The sequence below is a fragment of the Mirounga leonina genome, unplaced genomic scaffold (assembly GCF_011800145.1).
Source record: "Mirounga leonina isolate KUSES-001 unplaced genomic scaffold, KU_Mleo_1.0 Mir_175, whole genome shotgun sequence".
NCBI lineage: Eukaryota > Metazoa > Chordata > Mammalia > Carnivora > Phocidae > Mirounga > Mirounga leonina.
The window spans coordinates 1,196,266-1,218,297 of record NW_023270453.1 but is presented as its reverse complement, the minus strand read 5'-3'; the positions used below and the strand labels follow the sequence as shown (position 1 = coordinate 1,218,297).

At 35.8% G+C, this 22,032-nt stretch overlaps 1 protein-coding gene across 2 annotated transcripts in view; it reads right to left on the bottom strand.

Annotated features, from left to right (window-relative positions):
• DNAJC1 (DnaJ heat shock protein family (Hsp40) member C1) overlaps positions 1 to 22,032 on the bottom strand; it is a 226,520-nt gene that overhangs the window by 45,262 nt on the left and 159,226 nt on the right. The window lies entirely within an intron of this gene.

Genomic DNA, 22,032 nt, shown 5'->3' with positions numbered 1-22,032 from the left:
AGTGACAGTTTTACTTCTTCCTTTCCAATCTGGATGCCTTTTATTTCTTTTTCTTGCCTAATTGCTCTGACAAGTACTTCCAACATTATGCTGAATAAGAGTGGTGAAAGTGGGCATCCTAGTTTTGCTCCTAATCTTAGAGGAAAAGCTTTCACTGTTGAGTATGATGTTAGCTGTGTGCTTGTCATAAATGGCTTCTGTTATGTTGAGTATGTTCCCTCTATACCCACTTGGTTGAGATTTTTATCATGAATGGATGCCGAATTTTGTCAAAAGCTTTTTTTTCTGCATCTGCTGTGATATTAGAACTTTAATCTTCATTTTGTTAATGTGATATATCATGTGGATTGATTTGCAGATGTTGAACTGTCCTCTCACCCCTGGAATAAATCACACTTGATCATGGTGTATGGTACTTTTGATATATTGCTAATCTGGTTTGCTAATATTCTGTTCAGGATTTTTACATCTATGTTCATGAGGGATATTGGCTTGTAATTTTTTCTTGTGCCATCCTTTTCTGGTTTTGGTATCAGGGTATTTTTTTTTTTTTTTTGAAAAGTTTAAAAAGGATTGGGATTAATTCCTCTTTGAATTTTTGGTAGAATTCACCAGTGAAGCCGTCAGGGTCTGGACTTCTGTTTGTTGGCAGATTTTTGATTAATGATTCAATGTCTTTACTAGTAATCAGTCTGTTCAGATTTACTATTTCTTTCTTTCTTTTTTTTTTTAAAGCAAGCTCTGTACCCAACATGGGGCTTGAACGCACAACCCCAAGATCAAGAGTCACATGTTCTACCAACTGAGCCAGCCAGGCATCCCTCAGATTTTCTATTTCTTCATGATTCAGTCTTGGTCAGTTGTATGTTTGTAGGAACATCCATTTCTTTGAGGTTGTCCAATCTGTTGGTGTATAACTGTTCATAGTCTCTTATGGCCCTTTATATTTCTGTAGTATAAGATGTAATGTTTCCTGTTTCATTTCTGATTTTGAGTCCTTTTTTCTTGTTGAGCCTAGTTAAAGGTTTGTCAATTTTGTCTTTCAAAAAAGTAGGTCTTAGTTTCATTGAAACTTCAGAACTTTAGTTCTGATCTTTATTTCCTTCTGACTACTAATTCAGTGCTTTGTTTATTCTTTTTCTAGTTCCTTGAGGTAGAAAGTTAGGTTGTTGGACATTTTTCTTGTTTTTTTTTTTTCAGAGATTTATTTATTCATTTTTGAGAGAGAGAGAGACCGTGAACATGAGCAGGGGGTGGGGCAGAGGGAGAAGCAGACTCCCCAATAAGCAGGGGGCTTGATGTGGGGCTAGATCTCAGGACCCTGGGATCATGACCTGAGCTGAAGGCAGATGCTTACTGACTGAGCCAACCAGGTGCCCTCTTGTTTTCTTGATATAGCATTTATTGCTATGAACTTACCTTTTAAAACTGCTTTTGCTGCATCCCATAAGTTTTGGTATATTGTATTTTCATTTTCATTTGTTTCAAGATACTTCATTTTCTTCTTTGACCCACTGGTGGTTCAGCTGCATGTTGTTTAATCTCCACATATTTGTGAATTTTCTAGTACACTTTTAATTGATTTCTGGGATATTGTGGGAATGACTTACAAGGATAGGTTATAAAAGACATCACAGCTTCTGTCTTGCTCTCTCTTCTATCACTTGGCTCTGGAGAAAGTCAGTGCCAACTTGTGAGGGCATTCAAGCAGTCAACAGATAAGCAGTGATAGGAAGAGATAGTCTCTCCTCAAGATCAAAGGGCAACCATTCTTATTGTCTAGTATAGTGAAGATACTGCCTCCCTCTGGAGGAAAGGGCAGCCATGCTTACTGCCCATTATAAAAAGATTTGGGTTCCCTAAACTTCGGGTTCCTCTTCTGTAACATAATCCACTGGTTGTATAAGGGGTCATATGGACCTCTTTGTATTGCCCTGTGGGAATAGGGCTTAGGGAACCAAAAGAAAAATGCTAATACTCTAGCTACTGTTTTTGCTATAATACAATGTCCTTTGTCTCTGATCAAGGAGTCTTGTGTCTTCAAAAAGCATGAAACTATGGTAGTTTAACTTACTCGTTTGCAAGTAGAGTAAAATTTACAGCTCTTCATAGTTCTTGACAATTTGGTGACAAAGATGGGACTACACTTGGTGTCTCTCTCTCTCTCAAATAAATAAAATCTTAAAACAGAACTCCCCCTATTTTAAATAAAGAAATGTTCAATCTATTTAAATCTTTATCCCTGCTTATAGAATAATGCTGTATAGTCTGTCTGATCATGCAGGCAAAGGACCTAAATCATGACTTCCAGTGTTTGTTTTTTTCCCCCCATTTTCTTTTTTAGTCACATCTTTCTATTCTATAGTAGTTATATCTTGTCTTGCTTTTCCTAAAATAATAATACCGTCATTACCTTTAAGATTAGGAAACTGGCAAAAAGGGATATAATGATATTTTTAAGGCCTCTTAGGAAGTCAATACAGTAGCCAAATTAGGATTAACAGTTCCTAATGAAAATGCTGCTATAAACATTGGAGTGCATGTATCCCTTTGAATTAGTAATTGTGTATTTAGGTAAATACCTACTGGTGCAATTACTGGATCATAGGGTAGTTCTATTTTTAACTTTCTGAGGAAACTCCATACTGTTTTCCAGAGTGGCTGTACCAGTTTGTATTCCCACCAACAATGTAAGAGGGTTCCTCTTTCTCCACATCCTCGCCAACACTCCTTTCTTTTGTTGATTTTAGCCATTCTGACAGGTGTGAGGTGATATCTCATTGTAGTTTTGATTTGTATTTCCCTGATGATGAGTGATGTTGAGCACCTTTTCCTGTGTCTGTTGGCCATCTGTATGTCTTTTTTGGAAAAATGTCTACTCATGTCTTCTGCCCATTTTTTAGTTGGATTATTTGGTTTTGGGGTATTGAGGAGTCTGACAAGTTCTTTATAGATTTTAGATACTAACCCTTTATCAGATATGACATTCGCAAATATCTTCTCCCATTCCATAGGTTGCCTTTTAGTTTTGATTGTTTCCTTCACTGTGCAAAAGCTTTTTATTTTGGTGTAATCCCAATAGTTTATTTTTTGCTTTTATTTCCCTTGCTTCAGGAGACCTATCTAGAAAAATGTTGATATGGCTGATGTCACAGAAATTTCTGCTTGTGCTCTCTTCAAGGATTTTTATGGTTTCAGGTCTCACATTTAGGTCTTCAATCCATTTGAGTTTATTTTTGTGTATGGTGTAAGAGTGGTCTAGTTTCATTCTTTAGCATGTTGCTGTCCAATTTTTCTGACACCATTTGTTGAAGATTAATTGACCATATAGTTGTGGGTTCATTTCTGGGTTTTCTTTTTTTCTTTTAAATTTATTTATTTATTTCACAGAGAGAGAGAGGCAGGGGGAGTGGGAGAGGGAGAAGCAGGCTTCCTGCCGAGCAGGGAGCCCGATGCAGGGCTTGATTCCAGGACCCTGGGATCATGACCTGAGCTGAAGGCAGTAGCTTAAGCAACTGAGCCACCCAGGTGCCCCCCATTTCTGGGTTTTCTATTATGCTTCATTGATCTATGTGTCTGTTTTTGTGTGGAAATAGCCCAAGTGTCCATCAAATGATGCATGGATAAGGAAGACATGGTATATACATAGAATATTATTCAGCCATAAAGAAGAATGAAATCTTGCTATTTGCAACAACATGGATGAAGGTAGAGAGTATTATGCTAAGTGAAATAAAGTCAGTCAGAGAGACAAATACCATATGATTTCACTCATGTAGAATTTAAGAAACAAAACAAGCAAAGGGAAAAAAGAGAGAGGCAAACCAAGAAACAGACTCTTAATTATAGAGAACTGATGGTTACCAGAGGGGAGAAGGATGGGGTGACTGGTTAAGTAGGTGATGGGATTAAGGCATTTACTTGTGATGAGCCCTGGGTGTTGTATGGAAGTGTTGAATCATTATATTGTACACCTGAAACTAATATTACATGGTATATTAACTAAGTGGAATTTGAATAAAAACTAAAAAAAAAAGTTCCTAATGAAAGAAAAAAAAGTATTCTGGACATCTCACCAGCCATTCACGAGAGTTCCATATTTCTCCATGTCTTTGCCAAGATTTTTTATTCTTTTTTTTTTATTATGGCCAACCTACTGGGTGTAACGTGGTACACGTGGTACAAACTCTCACTGGTTTGCCTTTCCCTGATGTGAAATATATATTCTAGATATATACCTGATAAGGTTCTGGTATCCAGCATACATAAAGAACTCTTACTCAACAATAAAAAAGGCAAATAACCCTTAATTAGGCAAGTGGGCAAAATATCTTAATAGACATTTTTCTAAAGAAGACATACAAATGGCCAGTAAGCATATGAAAATATACTCAATATCATTAGCTACCAGAGAAATGTAAATCAAAACCACAATGGGTGGGTCCAGTATCAGGTAAGTAAGATTTTGAGACCTAAGGCTCAAGAAATCAGGGATTAGATCATACAAGGCTTTGATGGCCTTCTTAGTGCCAGGTACATAATAAGCATCTATAAGTGCTTCACGTGTATTAAATCATTTAATACTCAACAATCTATGAGAGTATCACAGAGCATTGAGATATTATATAACTTGTTTAAGAGCTTACAAATTTGATCCACTATTAAAAATCCACCAATGTTCCCCATTTCCTATAGGAAAAAAAATTCAGATTCCTATGCATGACATCCAAAGACCTGGTATCTCTCCAGTTTTATTTCATCTTAATCACTGCCTCATACTTTATGCCTCAGATATCCAAAACTACTGGCTGAACAGTCAGGCTGTTACTCTGTGCCTTTTTTAAATATTTTCCTTCTGCCCAGAATGCACTACTTTGCATGGTCTACCTAACTCCTCCTCTATTAAGTTTCCTGGGAGAGGCCCACCCAGTCTGTCCTCATTGGAAAACCTCTTAAGCACTCCTGATTCTCAAGCCTTCAGACTTGGACTGGAATCTATACCACCACTCTCTCTGGTCCTCCTCACCAAAGACAGCCTTCAAACTACACTACAGGCCCTTCTGGGTATCTAGCTTGCAGTCAGCAGATCATGGGACTTCTCAGCCTCCAAAGTCACTTGCAAGCTCTGGATTAAAAATCAGCATATATAAAACTGAACAGGATTTTACTGGCTTTGGAGCTCAGGAAGATGGCAGAATAGAAGAAACCTGAGCTCACCTCCTCCCACAGACACATCAGGCTGCACTCAGTATAGTGCAACTCACTCTGAAAATGATCTGAAGACTAGCAGAACAGCTCTCCCACAGCTGAAGATAGATATAAAGAAAAAGCCACATCAAGAAGGGTAGGGGGTCAGAGACCTAAAGACATTTACAGACTTAAAGTGAAGGGATGAAAAAACACATACCATGCAAATGAAAGTGGAAAAAAAAGCTGGGGTAGCAATATTTATATCAGACAAAATAGACTTTAAAACAAAGACTGTAACAAGAGACAAAGAAAGGCATTACATAATAATAAAGGATCAATCCAACAAGAGGATAAAACAATTGTAAATCTGTGCTAGGAGCACACCATAGGAGCACAAATGGAAGCATAAATGTACACATCAAATATGAACAGACATAAAGGGAGAAACTGACAGTAATACAGTAATAGTAGAGGACTTTAACACCCTCTTTACATTAATGGATAGATCATCCAGACAGAAAACCAATAAGGAAACAGTGGCTTTGAATGAGAAATTAGACTAGATGGCCTTAATAGATATATACAGGACATTCCATCCAAAAACAGAATACACATTCTTTTCAAGTGCATATGAAACATTCTCCAGGATAAATCACATGGTAGGCCACAAAATAAGTCCTAATGAATTTAAGAAGATTGAAATCATCAATCATTTTTGTCTAAACACAACAGTATGAAACTAGAAATCAATTATAAGAAAAAAAAAAAGGGGGGGAACACAAAACATGTGGAGGCTAAACAACATGTTACTAAACAACCAATGGGTACAGGAAGAAATTAAAGAAGAAATCGAAGAATACTCAGACAAATGAAAATGGGAACACAATATCTCAAAATCTTTGGGACACAGCAAAAGCAGTTTAAAAGGGAAGTTCATAGCGATACCTTCCTACTCAAGAAAGAAGAAACATCTCAAAACAATCCAGCCTTACAAATCTAAAGGAACTAGAAAAAGAAGAACAAATGAAGGTGAAAGTTAGTAGAAGGAGAAAATAATAAAGAGTGGAAATAAATTATATAGAAACTAACCAGAAAAGATCAATAAAACTAAGCTGTTGTTTCAAAAGATAAACAAAACTGACAAACTTTTAGCTAACTCATCAAGTAAAAGAGTGGACTCAAATGAAACCAAAAATGAAGGGGAGTAAGTTATAACTGCAACCAGAGAAATATAAAGAATTATAAGCGACTATAAAAAATTATATGCCAACCAAATTGAACAACCTAAGAAATGGATAAATTCCTAGAAACATGCAATCTTCTAAAACTGAATCAGGAATAAATAGAAAATTTGAACAGATCAGTTACTAGTAATGAAGGTGAGTTGGTAATCAAAACCCCCAACAAACAAAAGTCCATGACCGGATGGCTCTACTGGTGAATTCTACCCAATATTTAAAGAAAATTAAGACCTATTCTTCTCAAACTAGTACAAAAATTTGAAGAGGAAGGAATGCTTTCACATTCATTCTATGAAGCCATCATTACCCTGATACCAAAACCAGATAAAGACACTACAAAAAAAGAAAATTACAGTCTAATATCCCTCATAAACACAAATGCAAAAATCCTCAACAAAATATTAGCCAACTGAAACCAGCAATGCATTAAAAAGGATCATTCACCACAATCAAGTGGAATTTATTCCAGGGATATAGGATGGTTCAACATATGCAAATCAATGTGATACACCACATTAACAAAATGAATGATAAAAATCATATGATGATCTCAGTAGATGAAGAAAAAGCAGTTGACAAAATTCAACATCCATTCATGATAACTCAACGAAGTGGGTTTAGAGGCAACATATCTCAACATAATAAAATCCATATATAACAAACCCACAGGTAAAAACATACTCAATGGTAAAAAGCTGAGGACTTTTCCTCTAAGATCAGAAACAAGACAAGGATGTCCATTCTCACCACTTTTATTCACTGTAGTACTGGAAGTCCTAGCTGCAGCAGACAAGAAAAAGAACTAAAAGGCATCCACATTGGTAAGGAAGAAGTAAAACTTTCACTATTTGCAGATGACATATAGAAACCCTAAACAGTCTGCCAAAAAACTACTAGAATAAGTGAATTCAGTAAAGTTGCAGGATACAAAATTAATATAAAGAAATCTGTGTCATATCTACACACTAATAACGAACTACCAGAAAGAGAAAGAAATCTCATTTATAAGTGCATCAAAAAGAATAAAATACCTAGGAATAAATTTAACCAAGGAGTTGAAGACCTATATTTTGAACACTGCAAGACACTGATGAAAGAAACCGAAGATGAAACAAATGTGAAGCTATATCATGTTCATACATTAGAAGAATTAATACTGTTAAAATAGCCATAACTACCCAAAGCATTCTACAGATTTAGTGCAATCACTATCAAAATACCAATGGTATTTTTTCATTGAACTAGAACAAATAATCCCAAAATCTGTAATTTGTATGGAACCACAAAAGACCCTGAATAGTCAAAGCAATCTTGAAAAAACAAAGCTGGAGGTATCACAACCCCACATTCCAAACTATACTACAAAGCTAGAGTAATTGAAACAGTATGGCAGTGGTTCAACAAATAGATACACATATCATTAGAACAGAATAGAGCATCCAGAAATAAATCCACAATTATTTGGTCAAATTAGTCTATAACAAAGGCGGCAAGAATATACAACGGGGAAGTAATTTTGGGAACACTGCACAGCTGCATGCAAAAGAATGAAGCTAGACCACTTTCTTACACCATACACAAAATTAAATTCAAAATGGACTAATGACCTAAATATGAGACTTAAATAATAAAATTCCTAAAAGAAAATACAGGCATTAATCTATTAGACATTGGCTATGGCAACATTTTTCTAGACCTATCTCCTCAGGCAAGGGAAACAAAATTAAAAAAACTATTGGGACTATATCAAAATAAATTTTTTGCACAGCAAAGGAACCATCAACAAAACAAGGCAACCTACTGAGTGGGAGAAGATATTTGCAAATTATATATCTGATAAGGGGTTAATATGCAAAATGTATAAAGAACTTATATAACTCAGCATAAAAAATCCCTAATAATCCAATTAAAAATAGGCAGAGGACCTGAATAGACATTTTTCCAAGGAAGATACACAGATGGCTGACACGTGAAAAGATGATCAACATCACTCATCATTAGGGAAATGTAAATCAAAACTACAATGAGATATTACCTTGTACCTGTCAGAAGGGCTAGAATCAAAAAGACAAATGAAAAGTGTTGGCAAGGATGTGGAGAAAAATGAACTATTATGCACTACTGTTGGAAATGCTGTTAGTATTCACATCTAACACTATTAAGTCTTTCCTCCATGAACATGAGATGCCTTTCCACTTATTCATGTCTTAATTTCTTTCACCAATGTTATATAGTTCTCAGTGTACCTCATTCATTTTTATAATGAAGATCAAAGCTAGTTGTCTCGTCAGTACCACTTACTTACTAGAGATCACAGTCTCCTCCCTACCCCCATGTCTGCCTTGAGGTTATATACAACTTTATTTATTTTTATTTAGAGAGGGAGAGAGGGGCAGAGGGAGAAGGAGAGAGAGAATCTTAAGCAGGCTCCATGCCAACATAGGGCTCGATCTCATAACCCTGAGATCATGACCTGAGCTGAAATCAAGAGTTGGGACAATTAATTGACTGAGCCACCCAGGCACCCCTGCCTTGAGGTTATATAAATTTTATCATGCTATAGACTGTTTCCACATTTGACATTGATTCCACATTGATAACTGAGTTTAAGATTTACCCATATCTATGAATCTATTATCTATCTATCATTGTAGTTCATTACTTTTAACTAGTTCATTGTGTATTAGTTCCCTGGGCTGCCATAACATATTACCACAAACTGGGTGGCTCATACAATATGAGGAGACTAGAAGTCCAAAATCAAGGTGTTGTCAAGGTAGATTCCTTTTGGAAGCTCTGAAGGAGAATCTACTCCATGCCTCTCTCCTAGCTTCTGGTGGCTGCCAGCAATCTTTGGTGTTCCCTGGCTTATAGCTGCATCACTTCAATCTCTGCTATGTCACCAGGTGTTCCCTGGGTGTTTCTGTGAGTTTTCTGTTTTTATAATGATACTTATCGTTGGATTTAGGGCCCATCTGGATCCAGTATGACCATATCTTAACTAAGATCCTAGTTCAAATAAGATCATATCCTGAACTTCTAAATGGATATGAATTTTTGGAGGGCACAGTTCTACCCACTACACATTGTATGACTGTAATATATAATTTATCCATTCATTTTCCTTATTGATAGACATTTAGGCTATTTCCAATTTTTACTATTAGAATGCTGTAATAGGGCGCCTAGGTGGCTCAGTCGGTTAAGTGTCTGACTTTGGCTCAGGTCATGATCCCAGGGTCCTGGGATTGAGTCCTGCATCGGGTTCCCTGCTCAGCAGGGAGTCTGCTTCTCCCTCTCCCTCTGCCCGTCCCCCCTGTTGCCCTGTTGTGCTCTCTCTCTCAAATAATAAAATCTTAAAAAAGAGAATACTGTAATAAACATCTTTTAGATGACTCTTTACTTATATGTGTATTTCTCTAGTATAGATATCTAGAACTGGAATTTCTGATCTCTGTTAATAGGATATGGGTAATTTCAACTTTACAATTAACTATTGCCATATGGTTCCCCAAAGGGATTGTATTAATTTACTTACCCACTGATAGCAATGGAGAGTTCCTGTTTTTCCTCCATATACTTGCCAACATCTAATTTTTAACTTTGCCAGGTATTTTAGTTTGTTATTGCAAAACAAACAACTGCAAACATCAGTGTTTAAAATGACAGGCATTTATGGCACGAGTCTGTGGGACTCAGAGATGGCTGATCTAGGCTGGATTTGGCTCAGGTAACTCAGCTGGATCACCTATATTCCATGTTCCTAGGTAGGTATTATAATGACACTCATTTAACAGACCAGAAACTTAGGGCCCAAAAATAAGGTAGCTTTTTTAAGGTCTCACAGCAAATGAGTAATTATTTATAAAACTGCAACACGGACCTCTACTTTTCCTTTTACATAATATATATTTAATTTAATTTTGAAATTAAGATTTATGTTAGCCTCATAAAAAAACTTGGGGAGTTTTTCCTTGAATATTAGAATATTTTATATTAGATGGAGGTTATCTGGTCCTTGAAGGTGTGGTAATTGTGTATTTTTTTTGTCATATGTAAATTTGGGTTCTGTTAGATGTATAAAGATTATTAGGCTCATGATTCTTATTTTTTCTAACCTTTTACTTTCAGTCTTTCAGGGACATTGTGCTTTAGATGTCTCTGTTATAAATAACATGTGGCTGCATTTTGTATTAGTTTTTCAGTTTGAAAGTCTACATTCATTTACTGTGATTACTGAAATACTAGAACTTTATCTTACTTTATGCTTTTAATTACCATGTGTTTCTTTTTGTTCTTTCTCTTTCCCTTCTATTGATCAAGTTTCTCAGTCTCTTTTCCTCCATTTTATGGGCTTAAAAGTTGTATATTCTAGTTTTATTAATGAATACTCCTATATTTTAAAAATAATCAACAAAGTCTACAGTTAGTTTTTCTTTTTCCCACTCAATACAAGGATCCTAAAATGTTTCTGATTTCCTTCTTCAGTTTAAGTACTTCTGTCATGTATTTTAGTTCCAGCTTGTTCTTAGTCATCCAAATTAGTCATCATTATTACAATAGTTTCTTTTACAGCCAACACTTAAGATTTATTAACATGTTTGTTTATTTATTTTTTTGGTCACAACTTTGTCTTGCTGCCCTCTCCTTTCTTCTATGTTCATTTTTCTTCTAGCTGAAGCATATCCTTTAATAGCCTTTATAGTAAGGGTTGGGGAATGGCAAGCTGTTAAGTCTTAATTTTCTGAAAATATCTTTATTCTTATTCTCAACTAATATTTTAGTTAGGCATAAAATGCTAAGATGACAATTTTTTTCGCTCAGCACTTTGAAGGTATTTTTCTGCTTTTTCTGATACCTTTTGCTGTAGATGAGATGGCAATTGTTAGTATAGCTGGTGTTCCTTAGTTTTCTCTCCATAATTAGTTTTAACATGTTTTATTTAATCTTCAGTAGTTTCTCCATGGTTTGTTTAGATATGGATTGTTTTTTATTTCTCCCGTCCAGGACATTGTGCATTTCTTAAATATCAGTGCTGTCTTTTTTGTAAATTCTGAAAAATCCCAGCCATTATTTTAGTGAGTATTACATTTCCCATTCTCTCCTAAAACTGTCATTAAATAGATCTATACTTTCCCATTCTACCTTCCATATCTCCCAGTTATTCTTATATTTTCCCATCTTTCTCTCTTTGTTCTACATTCTGGGTGATTTGACCACATCATCTAATTCACCAATTCTCATCTCAGCGGTTTAATCCAACCATTAAAAACAAACAAAAAACAATAAACATTTCATTTCTAGATGTTATCTTGTTTTTTTTTTTTCTTATCCTGTTATTTCTGTCATGTTCTTTCATTATGGTTTTATTCCTTTTTTTAAACTCTTAAAATTACTTATTTTAATATAAGTAGTTTTATGATCTCTTTCAAGTTGGTTCTCTTCTGTTTATGGAATTAAAATTTTCTTCTTTGTTGGATCTGTTGATTACTCTCAAAATTTATATTTTTATTGTGAGTACATCCTTACTGACCCTTTTTGTTTTTTTTAAATTCCTTCAACAGGAGTTTCAAAAGCCCTAAGTTACATGGTAGAGAACATTTTTACATTAGCTTTTGTCAGGGTCCTAGAATTTTTAATGGCTTTGGACCACTGAATTTTGCTCATTCTCCTTTCACAAGGGACTAGCCATTTGAGACCAGGCTCTATGCAAGAGGCTCAATTCCAATTCTGTAGACCCAAAGGCACAACTTTTGCCTCAAGTAGGTATTAAAACCGTAGGCACTGCCCGAGGCTTATACTCTGTGGTATCAGTTCTACTTATGACTATGGTTTTGAACTGTTATTGGCACTAAAACAGAACTGGATTTCCCTTTTATTCTCTTATTAATCAAGGCTATATTTTTTGTTCTTATACTTCATTTTATATTGAAGGGCAGGGTTCATTCATATCAGCTGTCTTTCATGTCCCTAGAGGAGCGTTCTCAAGGACTAGTGTACAATGACTTTTATGTTTGTAACATATTTACTTTATTCATATATGTTATATATAATATAGCATTTATTATATATATACATATTATATATAATATGTATGGGTACCATAATCTATGATTTCCAGGTGCTGTGAGGGAATCTAGAATTGACTTATGATACAAGGACTAGAAAATAATTTGAAGTAGAACAGCCAATGACAGGAAACAAAACAAATCAATAAATGTCTAAGAGAAAGGAATAAAATAACATACATAAGGCATAAGTGTATATAAGCCTAAATACTCATGACCCCACAACCTAGATTTCATAAATGTAGCCAAGAAATTCGTCACATTTGTTTTACCTCTCTGCAACATTCCACTGTCTCACTTCCTATTTTAATCCTTCTGGTTCTTTTTACTTTGGGAATATTCCTTTGGTAGTTCTGATTCCTCCATCTGTCCCCTAGATGTTTTTCCTCTACATGCCTCCTTGGTTTTAGCTATCAGATGTATGCCAAGGTCTCTAATAGTTACATCTCTAATTCTGGTCTCTTAAATTCTACATTACTGTCTGCTGGATGTTTCCTTCTACTGGCGTCATAAATTTGGCATATTTCTCAAACTGATTATATCTCCTTTCTCTATCTATAATCTCCTAACTGTGCTCCCTTATCTTTAGTCAATGGTACCTGCCTCTTTCAATCACCTGGTAGCTAATCAGTTGGCACATGTTGAAAATTCAAGAAGACTCATACAATCTCTCCTCTGGTCTCTACTTCCCCTGCTAGTTACCTAATTCAGGGCTTCATCATTTCTTAGACTATTGCAATAACTTTCTAACTGGTCCTTCCCTTCCCTCTGGCCTTAAACATTATTGTAGTCGAACATTTCTAAGATACAGACTTAATAATATCACTCTACAACCTATAAAATATGATTTAAACACCTTAATTTCACATTCAAGACCTACAATTTGGCTGCAACCTACTTTTATAAACTTATTTCCTTTTACCATTTTAAGTATTCTTTGTCCCAGCTAAACTACACTACTCACAATTCCTGGTAATATGCTCTGAATAGTCTGTCTCAAGAGTGCTTTATATCATGCAAATTCCTCTCTCTGGAATGTTTCTCCCCGCCCCACTTCCAAATCCCTCATAAAGCTTTTTTTTTTTTTCCCCTAGGTGGAAGTAATCTTGCCATCTGCTGAACTGCGAAAGTACTTTAAACCTCTCACAAAGCTTACAGTACACCTCAAAATGTGCTTATTTAAGTCTCTTACCTTTTCAACTAAATGACATAGTAGTGGTAGTGGCTAAGAGCATGGATTTTGAAGCTAGTGAAGTGGGTCTGAATCATGGCTATGTCAATTATTAGCTGACTAATTTGGAAAAAGTTAATTTACTTCTTTTGTATATTATGAGGAAAATAATAGCATATACCACATGGGGTTGCTGTGAGGATTAAATGAGTTATATATAAAGTACATAGAACAGTACCAGACACATACTAGCCATTTAACAAATGTTAGTTAATATTAAGGACAAAATTGGGCATGTCTTATTTATCACTATCACCCAGTCATACTATTTTTCCACACAGCAGGCAGTCAAGTTTTTTTCTTAGTTGAAAAAAATTATAACCAACAAATTGTACTAGATAATTCCAGGTACTATAACAGCCAAGTATGAGCAGTACAGAAATAGTGCTATAAGAATTCAGGTAAGAGAAAGATTACAATAAGATAATTGGGTAAGAAAATACTTTAGGAAAGAGTGATTCTCCAATGCAGTAGTATTTTAAAAGGTTTAATCTGAGAAAAGCCAGCAGGATGAACTGATAGGGTAATAATAGTCAAGAAACTATTAGCAGTCGGGCACCTGGGTGGCTCAGTCGTTAAGCGTCTGCCTTCGGCTCAGGTCATGATCCCAGGGTCCTGGGATCAAGTCCCACATTGGGCTCCCTGCTCGGCAGGAAGCCTGCTTCTCGCTCTCCCACTCCCCCTGCTTGTGTTCCTGCTCTCGCTCGCTCTCTCTCTGTTAAATAAATAAATAAATAAATCTTTAAAAAAAAAAAACTATTAGCAGTCATGAGATAATGAGACTCTGGACTACGCGATTAGCAATGAGGTGTTTTTTGTTTTTTTTTTAAAGTAGGTTCCATGCTTAGCATGGAGCCCGACACTGGGCTTGAGCTCACGACCCTGAGATCAAGACCTGAGCCAAAACCAAGAGTCAGATGCTTAACCCAGGCACCCCCGCAAAGAGGTATTTCAAAGAGAGGGATAAAAACAGAGAGATAACAAAGTCAGAATAAACTGGGCTTATAAAAATAGGAAGAAGTTAGAGAAAACAGTATAAAATCCTGAGTCTGTGATGCTGGCAGACTAAGGTGCAAGTACAGATTTGAGAAAGTTGGGAGGCTTAAGTTCTGTTTTAGATATGTTGAATTGAAGGTACATTGTGTGTTATGATATAATACGGTCCTGTAGGTAGCCATAAAAGAAAGGTGAGAGGTTTTAAAGGTGTAAACTGGGAAGTCCTCAGAACAGAGTTGATGGCTGAAAATATAGGCATGATGAACTGTCAGGAGTAAAGATGGAAGATGAGCAGAAGACTACCAAGTACAGTTTGTGAGGAAATTCATCACTGCCTTTCTATAATTTTGAACGTCTCTAACAAAGTTATCAAAAACTGTCAAAGTATGTTCTGATCAGGGATATATGTAAACTCAGTAATTGGGAACACCCAGTAAAACCTCTCTCTTTAGTCAGAATGCAAATTCCAGGAGAGCAGGGGCTGCGATGTTCTCATGTGTATCCCGAGGGCTTAGTTCATACCTTGCACATAGTAGTCAATAAATTAGAATCAGTGAATAAGAAGCATTGAAAAATGTGCTTGTGGGTGAAAAGATTTAATATAATATTCAATATAATAGCTAAGATGATGTGCAAATATTAAGCAAAATGTCAGAATCAGAGGGACAAAGTTCCCAGAAATACATACTATTTGGAATTGAGAAAAAATATTTCACAAGTTAGAAGTATTTATGTATCCTTATTGGAATCAGCTTAACTTTCTTCTTCTATCACACACCTGCATTTATCAGTCAGATAATCTGAAAATATTAATTTAGCTTTTTCTGTAAGCTCAGTGAAGTAAGTTCTAGCTCTCTGACCTTTCTGGCAAAGAGCTTAGTTTTTTATTCAAATCAAAGAAGATATAAATATACTATCTTTTAATAAAAATTCCAGTTTTAGTACATTTACTTACTAAGGTTTTGCTAGTGACCTCAAAATTCTGAAACTATGTTATAATTTTATTGTCACTGAACAGTTTTTCATCTGTACAGGTTCTTTCTGTAAGGAGATATGAATATTAAGATTTTTAGAATTACTGAATCACTATATTGTACACCTGAAACTAATATAACACTGTGTGTTAACTATACTGGAATTTAAAATTAAAGATTTTAGGAGTATATAGAGAACAATGCCAATTTAACAAGTTTTCGTGATAAAGGAAAATAATGACACTGATTTAAAAGAATATTATTGGGGAGCCTGGGTGGCTCAGTCAGTTAAGCTTCTGCCTTTAGCTCAGGTCATGATCCTGGGGTCCTGAAATGGATGGAGCCCCTCTTCGGGCTCCCTGCTCAGTGGGGAGTCTACTTCTCCCTCCCCCCCCCCCGCCAGCCCCCTCCCCGCTCGTGTTCTCTCTCGGTCTCAAATAAATAAATAAAATCTTTAAAAAAAACTTTTAAAAGAGTATTATCTAACTTTGCAGCTTTTATTCCTATCATTCATTTTGAATAGTTTCCTATATGTTGGATTTCAAATCGGTTTGTTTTACACTTCATTTTCTAATACATTCAGAGTGCTTTTAAAGATATTATCATTTAAAGGATATTTGAGAGAATAGATTTTTCAGCTTTTGTATAGGGAATAGACTACCTGGGTTTTGGTAATTATATGGAGATAAATATAAAGGCTTTTCTAGATGATATACTCTAATTTATTTTGGGGGGAGGAGGAGAGGGAGAGGGAAAGAAAATTTTTTTTTTTTAAAGATTTTATTTATCTGAGACAGAATGAGAGAGACAGAGAGCACATGAGAGGGGGGAGGGTCAGAGGGAGAAGCAGGCTCCCCACCGAGCAGGGAGCCCGATGCGGGACTCGATCCTAGGACTCCAGGATCATGACCTGAGCCGAAGGCAGTCGCTTAACCAACTGAGCCACCCAGGCGCCCGGAAAGAGAAAATCTTAAGCAGGTTCCACACTCAGTGCCGAGCCTGATGTAGGGCTCCATCTAATGACCCTGAGATCACAACCTGAGCCGAAATCAAGAGTCAGAAGCTTAACCAACTGAAGCCACCAGGTGCCCCAATAGACTCTAATTTTGATGCTGCTTTTTGTCCCTTCAAGCTGCACTAATAAGATGATAAACTACACATTTGTTAACTTCATTTGCCATTGCATAGAGCCTGACCTTTCATCAAGCAAACTGGAGGAAGAAAGTCACTATTAAGTGGTTAACAGATGTTACACTAAAATTCCTGTTTGAGTCTATATAAATTATATAAAAATCAAAATGTTATTTTTTGAATTGGACTGACCAATTTAACTAGAAGCACTTACAAGCATAAAGTCTTATTTTTTGATTGCTAAATATTCCAAAGCAACTGTTTTTTTTTGTTGTTTTTTTTTTAAAGATTTATTTATTTGAGAGAGAGAGAATGAGAGAGCACATGAGAGGGGGGAGGGTCAGAGGGAGAAGCAGACTCCCTGCCGAGCAGGGAGCCCGATGCGGGACTCGATCCAGGGACTCCAGGATCATGACCTGAGCCGAAGGCAGTCGCTTAAGCAACTGAGCCACCCAGGCGCCCCTCCAAAGCAACTGTTTTAATGAAGAAAATAATTATTAAAAAATACTCTGGTAATTTTGTTGTAGGATAACCAGGCATGTAGATCAATACACTACAGTTTGAGTATATAATTAGACTGTAATACACCCAAAGAAAGAAGTACACTAGCGTCTACTAAAAACTTCTACAAATTATATAGCTGTTACATTGTTAAAATTTGGGAAAATGATTTTTCTTTGATAAAAACAAATTTACTTAAAATGCCAAAGAAAGTATGCCATTCCATGCTCTGAATGTATTAATGATAAAATATAATTACTTCTAGAATTTTTGCTTCAGATTTCCTTAACCAGCTCTAGGTTAAATTGTACTAAGTATAGCATGCATAACGAATCAAATTAAGTTATGAAAGGTCTATAATATAATGGCCATGATCTGATTAAAGGCAGTATGGTGTAATGACCAAGAGTAAAAGTCTTGGGATCAGATAGACTGCCTTTTGAATCTAAGTTCCCCTAATACTAACTATGTAAACTTGGGCAAAAAATATAACTACTTTAAGCTTCAGTTAACTTACCAGGAAGTGGAGGATAATAATAGTACCCCATATAGTTGATGTGAGGCTTAACTGAAGTAGTTTGTGTACAATGCCTGTCATATAATAAATGGTCAACAAACATTAGCTGCTATTATAATATCATTGTGAAGGGAGCTACCTGCTATTTTATTGAAACTGCTTTAGTTGACACTTTTAGAATATAATTTTGGACTCTGGAAAAAATAATTTGGTATAGCAAATGGACATCAAAAATTTAAATCCACAGGTGTGAAGTCTAATAGAATCTTCCCCTCCTCACAATAAAACTGAGATTTCTACTGATCCTTAGTTTAAGGCAGATAAGAAAAAAATCACCACACCCTCCCATCCACATGGGATTGTAAGGAAAGGTGTTTTCAAAAGGCTGAGAACCTTAGAAAGATAAAAATAAGTTCCTGAAAATTTGTAACCATGAGCTGGATCTCACTAGGATTTATAGCCCAAATTTATGTTATTTGGGCAATCCAAAAAGTCCAAAGTCTTGAATTCAGTATAAAGTGGTACTATGTTAGTGGTGTCGCCATCACCAGGTGCCTGGAAGGAAGTACATTCATCCACGGCCTAAGAGTTTACTATTTTTTTTTTTAAAGAAAGATGAACTCCCGGGCGCCTGGGTGGCTCAGCTGGTTAAACGACTGCCTTCAGCTCAGGTCATGATCCCAGGGTCCTGGGATCGAGTCCCACATCAGGCTCCCTGCTCTGCGGGAAGCCTGCTTCTCCCTCTCCCACTTCCCCTGCTTGTGTTCCCTCTCTCGCTGTGTCTCTCTCTGTCAAATAAATAAATAAAATCTTAAAAAAAAAAAAAGAAAAAGAAAGATGAACTCCCAAATAAAAGAATAATGAAGAAAATCACCAGGCATGAGTGAGAACTTGCAGAAACAATAGGCAGAAGGTAAAGACCCACAAAAACATAGATATATATATTAAAATATCAGAATATTAGAATTGTCATAAGATTATAAAACAATCATGTACAATATGTTTAAAGAAATAAATAAGGGCACCTGGGTGCCTCAGTTGGTTAAGTGTCTGACTTTCTTTCAGGTCATGATCCCTGGGTCCTGGGATTGAGCCCCACCTTGGGCTCCCTGCTCAGTGGGGAGTCTGCTTCTCCCTCTCCCTATGAGTCTTCCCCCCACTTGTGCTCTCTTTCTCTCTCTCGCAAATAAATTTAAAAATCTTAAAAAAAATCAGTGTGAAAATATCCACAGGTTATTAGAAAACTAAAAATATTTACCAAAAAGACTTGAAAGAGTACTATATAGAGCCTCTAAGATTAAAATTCTTTAAGTTGAAATACAAACTCAGTGAAAATCGAACATCAGATTAGACATAGCTGTAAAGAGAATTACTGAGATGGAACACAGGAAATAAGCCATCCAGAATGACTCCCCAAGAAATGGAAGTAGGAAAAATGTGATAGTGAGGTTATGAGATAAGGGATATTAAGGGAGAAAATCTAACAAATATCTAACCAGAGCCTCAGAATGCAGCAGAAATAGCACAAGGCAATTCTATAAAGAGAACTGTTTCTACAACAAAAAAGCACCAATCCCATATTCAGTAAGCCCAACAAATCCCAAGAAAGGCACAAGAAAAAACACTGACACCTAGCCAGGTAATGGAGAACACCAAAGACAAAGTGAAGTTCTTTTTAAAAAGCCAGAAGTGGGACTGTAGAGGTGCTGCTCTAACATCAGCTGTCACACCATTCGCGGTGCAGGTGTGGCTCGGCATGTGGGACAATGGGGCCACACAAGCCTGAGGCTGCAGCTCCCAAAGTCAGCGGACTCCAGGGAGCTCTGCGGGCTCCACACAGGAAGACCGTGGGGCCTTTGGGAAGAAGGCAAACTGCAGAGGAAGGATATCTCTAAGTGCGCACTAGAGAACACCTGACAGCCTTGAAGAAACACCATGAAGATGAGATCACTCATCGTATAAAGGACACTGAGCGTCTGAAGAAAATGAGCAGCACAAGAAGATGATCAAGCATCCAAAACATGATAACGATGATTAAATGTGCACAGTTCCCATATGGTGGCTACATGTCATTGCCCATTCTATGTAAACATAGTTTTGGTTTGATTAATACCTGTGTGCTGCCAACAGATTATGATAAATTTTAAAAAAGCCAAAAGCAGTAAAAGAAGAGATTTTCTTCAAAAGAGTAACAATTAGACAGCTGACAGTAAAAATATGTTAGAAGACACTGAAATATTGATTGTTCTTTATTATTATTATCACTAGAATATAATTTTTAAGCTAGAACTCCCCAGCAAAAATATCTTCTAAGAATGAAAATAAAGACATAAAACTAAGTTTTCACACCAATAGTCTTTAACTAAAGCAAAATCTAAAGCATGAAGTTCAGGAAAAAAAATTACTCCCAATAAAAAATTTGAGGAATGAGAAGAAAGAACGAACACACAAAAAATAGTACATATAATAAAGATGTCTTGAAGTGTTTTTAAAAAAATTAAAAAATGAGGAATAAAAAAAGGAATAAAAAGTTATAATATTCCAAGATCTTAATATTATTCAGGAAAAGGATTAAATAATGATGAATATTGTAATTATCATGGTAACCACTAAAATAATAGAAACAGTGTCTAACTTGAGAACTATTAGAAGGGAAAAACTGGAATGAGAAAACGATTAGTCAAAAAGAGAAGAAAAAGAAGCATGTGAAATTGGAGATGCCTATTAGACACAAAAGTGGAAATATGTAGGCAGAAATAAGCAGGTCTGGAGTTCAGGTAAGAAATACCATGTAATGATATAAATTTGGGAGGCATCAGCATAAAAATTGGATTTAAAGCCAAGAGATTTAATAAGATCACTCTGGAAGTGAGTGGGGATAGAAAAGTGAAGTCCAAAGATAAAGCTCTTGGGCACTACAAGATTTAGAGGTGAGGACATGAGGAAGAATAAGTAATGACTGTGATTTTAAAAGATACACTGGAGCTATGAACTCTGTTATAATAGAATAAAAATACCTTTCTAAAAAAAATATGGAACATTTCCCCAAAATTGATCAAGTAATAGGCTACAAAGAGAAAATCTTGATATATTCAGAGACCTAGAAACCATCTAAGTCATATTCTGACTATACAGCAATGAAAAAGGTATTCATAACAAAAGGACAGCCACCAACAATAAAAGCAATCATTTTAAAATTTTGTAAAACACTCCAAAATAAATCAGAGCAAATAAAAATATAGGATTTAAAGATGTTAGAAATAAAGACTGAGAACAAACTACATAAAAATCTATGGGAAAACAGACATGTAGATTAAAGGAATAGAGTAGATAACCCAGAAATAAACCCATGTATATATATGGTTCATTTACAACAAAGGAGCCAAGAATATAGAATGGGGAAAGGACAATCTCTATCAATAAATGGTGCTGGGAAAACTGGACCACTATCTTATACCATACACAAAAATTAACTCAAAATGGATTAAAGTAACCTCTTTGACATTGGCTGTAGCAACTTCTTACTAGATGTGTCTCCTGAGGCAAGGGAAACAACCAAAAGCAAAAATAAGACTATAAAGCAAAAATAAACTATTGGGATTTCATCAAAATAAAAAGCTTCTGCACAGCAAAGGAAACAATGAACAAAACTAAAAGGCAACCTATGGAATGGGAGAAGATACTTGCAAATGACATATCTGATAAAGGGTTAGTATCCAAAATCTATAAAGAACTTATCAAACTCAACACTCAAAACCAAATAATCCAATTAAAAAATGGGCGGAAGACATGAATAGACATTTTTCCAAAGAAGACATACAGATGGCCAACAGACACACATGAAAAGATGCTCAATATCCTGATCATCAGGGAAATACAAATACAATGAGATATCACTTCACACCAGTCAGAATGGCTAAAATCAATAACATAAGAAACTAGAGGTGTTGGTGAGGATGTGGAGAAAGGGGAATCCTCTTGCACTGTTGGTGGGAATACAAACCGGTGCAGCCATTGTAGAAAACAGTATGGAGTTTCCTCAAAAAGTTAAAAATAGAACTACCCTATGATCCAGCAATTGCACTACTAGGTATTTACCTAAAAGATAAAAAAACTAATTCAAAGGGATACATGCACCCCAATGTTTATAGCAGTATTATCTACAATAACTAAATTTTGGAAA